This window comes from Sylvia atricapilla, chromosome 3 (assembly GCF_009819655.1).
Source record: "Sylvia atricapilla isolate bSylAtr1 chromosome 3, bSylAtr1.pri, whole genome shotgun sequence".
Taxonomy (NCBI): Eukaryota; Metazoa; Chordata; class Aves; order Passeriformes; family Sylviidae; genus Sylvia; species Sylvia atricapilla.
In genome coordinates, this window is record NC_089142.1 from 97,636,320 (window position 1) to 97,643,113 (window position 6,794).

A 6,794-nucleotide genomic window follows, 5' to 3' on the forward strand; every position below is an offset into this window, starting at 1 on the left:
GCCTTCAGGGATCTCCCAGGGACAGAACAGAGAAGCTCACATGCACTTGAGAATGGCCTAAAAACTCTGTCTTTGAGGTTTTCCCCAGACAGTACTTTGGCTGTGGTGATCTCTTGGCTATCAAGTTAATGCTCCTCATTTACTTATTTTGCAGAGGCCTTTCGCAACTTAACACAAGATGGCAAAGGGATATATCTCCGGGAATCTGAGGTAAAGCCCATTCCCTGACTGTCAGATGCAGACCCCTTTGTTTCATGTGGCACTGCATGTTTTATTCTGTAGCCTTAGAAAAGGTGTCTTCAACTGACCACTTACAGGGCAGGTCACAAACAACAAGGAGGTTCAGCCTTCTAAGTCTTCTGCTTTATTATGGCTTCTGTTTCTTCTGGAGGCTGAATATCTGCAATGCCCCATAGTCCAGACCAGAGGAGCATGTGATGGAACTCTCACGGGGTGGATTATTTCAACTCCCTTTCCATATTTTTTTACAGTGGATGATGATGACACTTTATTCCTGAAGCAATGCTGTAGAGGAGGAGACAACCAGACCTGTACCAGGATAAGGAAGGCTACCTTGTTTTCAGCTTTTTACTTCATATGAAAAGTCTTTCCCTCAAGCAGACTTTAACTGATAACCACAGATTTGGTGAACTGAAGTTTTGCTAATTAATGTATTTATTTTGAGTCCTATTTCACTTCAGACAGCCCTACTGAGGAGAGACCATTGGATACCAACCACCACAAGTGCACTGTGTGACACCCCAGAGCATGGTGGCTGAATTGTTGGGGTCCCCTACGTTGTGCTGATGTGATGCTGGTGTTATAGGCACGCATCGTGGCAGTGCCCAGAGGCTGTGCTTGGTGTTGGGGCTCTTGAGTCTGGGAGGGAAATGGCCCCTGTCCTGAGTAGATTGTCACCTGATAGAGGGATCCCAGTTCTGTGGCTGCTAGCCCATGGTAGAGAACTGGAATCTGTGTGCTTCTGGGATAGAGGGGGTGGAGACTCACAGAATGTATGAACACTGTTCCCTAGCCCTGACTTGGAAAGGTGATTTGCAAGCATTCAAACCATCTCTTTTGCTTTTCTAAGTTAACATAACCCTGTTGAAGTGACCCTAATTTGATTTGTCCAAGTGATGAGCTGAGCCTCCAGCTGTTTGTTGTATGATGATTGTGTATTTATTTCAGAAAGGCAGTGGATTTTCTCTGCAGATTGAAAAGTACAGTACAGTGAAAAGTAAACTGATCCCATATTAAGTCACCAGAGACTGGCAGGGAATGAATGTTCTCAGTAGGGTGATACAGGAGCTGTCTCATAAAACATTTGGATATTTATTTAATATAGGGTGAGAGAGTGTGTGTGTACTTCTAAAGGATGCAGGTAAATGTAGGTTGTAGCTAATGAAATAGTGCAACCCGGGTGTGTAGCTGTGAACAGCGTTAGAGAACATGGTATGAGTGGGACTAGTCCTGTCAAAATCCATGAGAGAGTTACTTGATACATCTGTCTATAGGATACTTTTGCACCTTCTTACCATTCATTTATTTGGGCTGGAAATTCCTAATAGTGCTAAGTGCCTGTTACAGGTTGCTGCTTTGATTTTTTTTTTCCCTTTTGCATTCCTGCAGACAACTCAATTGAGGCTCTTTTACAGTGCACAGCCTAGTCTGAGTCTGAGTGCTAAATGAAACAGAGCTCCAATGGAAATGAACACATAATGAAAGCTCTTAATACCTTTGTAGGAAGGAGTTATATTAAGCTTGCATAGGCAGCCTTCCCTCTGGCTTTTGGTGACTTTTTAGGTGCTTAATCTCATAAATATTTTTTCAGAGTGCATGTGGGGTTCATGAATGAGGTGGACTGTGGATAAGAAAGTAAACATGGGCACGACTGAGCTCAGAGATGTGCTTACCACTGCACTGAGGCCTGAGCAATAGCATAAGCATATTTATAGAGGAACTCCTTTGCATATAAGTGTTCCCAGTCAGGAGGCATTAAACAGTAAAAACAACAGCATGCACTTTATTCCCCAGAACAATCTGTTTCTAAGCCATATCATTTTCATCCTGTTTTTATGAGAAAACTGTTAGAAGCAGATAAATAGATGGCTATGTTGGTACTTGTTTATTACAGATGATATATCTATCATCTATTGGGAGCGACCTAGTGTGGAGTCACAGGGTTCAGGTCTAAAGCAGAGCAGGATGGAGGGAGCAGGGACACCCAGGGCCCCTGGAGCAGCCAAGGGCTCCATGTCCTGCCGGGCTCCTGAGGAGGCTCCGTCAGCAGCTCCCCTCTCAATGCACGTCTCTGTTTCCTTTTGTGACTCGCAGCTGAACATGATGGTGCAAACTAAATTAGCCTGATTTAATTTGCACTCAACTCAGCAGGGGATGTTATAAACACTGATTTACTGTGTGCAGGAGCAGTGCTGGAAGAACCAAAAACGTTAGTTGAGGGAGCATAGGTCCCGCTTTTCTCAGCATGTTTTGGGAAGGATGGTCCCTGGCACCCATGGGAATGTCCAGGGGGATCTGTGTGGGGGCAGAGTGTTCACAGCAGGCTCTGGTGGACAAGATGGGAGGGAAATCTGTCAGTCCCAACTGGGTTCGTTGCAGATTTAAGGCTGGGAGTGTGCTGGACATAGCTCCACCACAGGCTGTGTGCAGAACTGGTGCAGGACACCCAGTTTCAAATTGCAGTTCATTTTAATGTTGTACACATTGGTTTTTTTTCTATCAGATTTTGTACTTTTTTACTTCACACCTCTTTAATGCAGAGCAATGTAATTGCAGGGAGATTATTTTGCTATTGATTACTTGATCCAGGAAAGAAACAGAATTCATCCATGCCATGAATCACTAAGCATTTGCAGCAATAAACTTTATTGAGCCATGTGACTTGCTGTTACAGAATTGTAAAGAATGCTTTACTGGAATGATTATACCAAACCATGTACAATTCAAACTGAATTATCTGGCTCACAATAAAATGTTTTTGGCAAGGTCACCTACTTGGACACTGTGAAGCTTTTATATTGCTAACAGAATAATGTTTTCTGGGCAATTCTGAAGATATATTACTCCTCATTTACAATGGGCATTGTGAAAAAATGGTCTGAAATGCTGCTGAAGGATGCATTCGTTTGTAACCACAGCATTTACAGGGATGCTGAGCTTTGCAGTGGGTGGTATTGCTCTAGCAGAAATGAAAGAAAAGTGGGACTGTGGCTTGAGACTAGTATTGCTAATAAAAGTCCTTTTTGAAAAAGGCAGGTGCGAGAATAGCAAATAATGTCTGGAGTGGGAAGAGGAGATGGATGGTGAGGTATACTGTAGCAATAAGGCTGAGATGAAATTGAAAGGAACTAATCAACTCTTTGCAAACAAAGTCTTCAGCTAGAGCTTATTGCTGCAAATACACACACACACAACTGGAAGTGTTTCATGTTTGCTGGATTTAGTTGGTGCACATGTTGAGGGTGCAGTTGGGGTGCAGCAGGTACTGGCCAGCCTCACTGCTCACATGCATTCTCCATGGTCAGGGCTTCTGTTTAGATGGCAACAGGACAGGCTTTACTCTCAAACCTAACAGGATTCCAAAACATCTCAGACTTACAGGAATGACAAGCACAGCTGGAGAGGTCGTGGCTACAGTGAAGAGCTGTGGCAGTTTCAGGCAAAAAGAGAAGAGCTGTCCTCTGGGGACAAGTAACCACAAGGTAAATCACCTCAAGATCATGGGGCTCTTGCCCTTAGGCAGCTAGGGATGACCACCTTAGAGATACCAAGCTGGCCCAGGTTTGAGATAGGCAGAAATACTCAATCTGTGTGTTTCTTTCTGGGTAATCAATTAAATGCTGTTGAGACACTGCAGTATAATTCTCTGTTTGAGAATCTTGCCCTTTACCAACCAGTTTTACAGTGGGGCCACCAGGACTTTTGTCTTACCTAAAAGCATATTGCAATCCTTTGCTGAGAGGTATTCTATTCATGCAAGTGGCTACTACACTATCATAGCTGTCCAAGCTGTGTCAGCAGACTTTGATCACACCACAAGATGCTCTCTGTGGAATGAATAATGTTGCTTTGGTTTTGATTATTAAACCGTACACATAATCCTAACTCCACGGCCCACCAATGGACCTCTAAAGGGCAAGTTGTCATTGGATTGGCATCATAAAAATGAGAACTTTTGAAGTTTTTGGAAGGAAAAGCCTGTTTCTAGGGGCAGGTAGCATCTGAACACTGTCCACTGAGCAGAGAGGGTGCAAAGTCTCCCACTAGTGCAGATCTTAGCACAGGGCAGTGAAGGGAGTGATGAGAAAACCTGGGGATGTGGAGTCAAAGCCACTGCTAAATCCAAGTGTCCACCAGTCCCCAGTCACCCCTCTCCAGTTCTAAAACTGCACCAGGAGACTCAATTCAGACAATGGAGTTTCACAATTTGCAAACTTAAAGTCTTACTTTATTTCCTCTGGGAGCTGCTCAGGTCAGTCTTTCATGAAGGGCTGTGGAGACTTTTCTCCTTAAGTTAGTTCTGCTGGACTCTGGTTCAATGAAAACCTGTGGTCCAGTGTGGAAGGGGGTGAAAAGCTGGAGTGTGATACAAAGGTATGATGTTTACATCCAGATTCAGAAAATTGAAAGGCAAAAATTCCCTTTGTTATTATTTACACTGCCACAGTGCTGAGGGGAGAAAGATCATGTCCCCAGGGTGATAGCTACTAGAGCCAGACAGAAGAGCAGAACTTGCTGCTTACTTAGAAAAGAAGTACTTCTGCAGTTCCCAGGGGAGTGATCTGTGTTCAGCCTGGGGCTCTGCTAAGAGATAAGATTTGACCTGACCTCAGCCTCCTGAGGTCCTCCTTCCCTTTGCATACCACAGCATTGCTGCTCTGTAATCCTCCTACTGCTGGGAACTGGATTTTTCCCACAAGCAACACTTCTTTCTTGTTGGCATCCAGGAGCTCAAGTTATGACCCCATCCCAAGGTTTGGGTCTTGGCAAGAAGCCATTGATCCCTGTGTAGTTCTTCTGCACCTCTCTCTCTGCAAATACACCCCCACATATTCCTGTGAACCTCATGTCACCTTCCTTAAAACTGTTGCAATGCTGTGCTGAAAAAGAAGGCAAAAAAAATTTTTTTTTTCCTCCCCTGCTCAGGGAGCAGCTCCTTGCAGAATGAAATGCTAACGAGTGCCTTTGCCTTTCCTTCCTGCTGTGTCTTACACTGAATTAGACCTGAAAAGCAGTATCACCAAGCTTGAAGTTCAATTTATCAGTGCAGTCAGGATTGATTTGTTACACTACCTATTCTGGGGAAATGAATGTCTCCATCGCGCTCCCTTCCAGTGCAGGCAGACCTTTGTTTTGCTCACATCAGCCATGTAATGTAGGAAGCTGACATTCCACAGATAAAGGAAAAAAACTACAAAATCCTGACTAATTCTACCCAGCCTGGCAGTGCCAGAGTGATGCCACTTGCAAAGGACACACGTGGCATTGTGGTGTCTGCAGATACCAGGCAGAAGTGCTCTCTACCTGGGCTTATCTGCTACATTTTTGTTATTGAATAAGTGTTTAATGCCATAAGTGTCCTAGAAAATTATTCTTGGGTGAATTACATGTCCCCATTATCACTGTTAATGTTATAGCTAAACCCTTGTGCTGATCCTTGGAACTCAAATTCACAGGAAGAGTCAGGTTGAAAACTAACTTGGTTTCTGTACAAATTTTCAACTGTTGTGTGAGACAAGAAAAATGGACTTTGCTACTGCTGTTGAGGAAGAAAATTTTCACTCATAATCTAGCACAGGGGATCTCCATTAACAGAGCAGCAATTATAAATCCAGTTTTGCAGCACATTTTGATGGAGTATTTGCAATGAACCACATACAAATATGGGAATTGCATTTTCAGACTCAAAAGCCCCAAAATGTGATAGCTCTTAAGTGTCACAATTTCAGAAGACCCTTTTTTTCCCCTCTAACTTGGAATGCATGCATCAAATGTAGAGGGAAGGGTTAAGAGCTAAGCACCCTGCAGAACCATGCAGAGCTCTTCATACTCCTGGAAATGTGGCTACAAGAAGGTTGTCTATAGGTGGTGCTCATTAAGTGAGGTGAAATGAAAGAGGTAGTTGCTCTAAAGTAGCTTTTTTTTCTTCGGGTAAAAGCAGGATTTCTTTCTCATAAATATGCTGCAGCTAGACATAAATGACTTATTGCTTGAAAGCAGCTCTGCACTGCTGAAGAGCTGGAGCATAAGAGTGAGAAATTTGGTCTTAAGCTACCCTGAGTGGGTGCTTTGAGCCTGGCTGCTGGCAGCTTTTTGTTGGGCTGAGGCTGCTGAGGGCTCCTGCCTCTGCAGCTAAATGCTGATCTTCCAGAGGATGCAGGAGTGGGATTTTGTCTGTGATTGTCCTGTTACCACAGCCTCTCCTTTTCCACAGCCCTCTTCAAAACCAAAGAGTTAGTTTGGAATACTGCTCCAGAAACTGGGGCCATGCTTGTCTTTGGGTACAGCCCCCTATTAATGGAGTCGGTGCTTTTTTGTGCTCCTTTGGAGTACCCACCCTTGTTGACCCTTCTCTACAACTTGGGTGTTTATTGTAATTTACTGTGTTTCCTTTTAAAAGGAACAAAGAAAACAATATCCACATCACCTACTCTTCCTAGCTGCTCCTTGATCTCATATCTCAGCAGATATGAGATATGACCCTAGTCTTAAAAAACGTCTCCTACTCTTAGGGCATAGGTATGCATTAGCAAAAGGCTAACACAAAAGGCTGA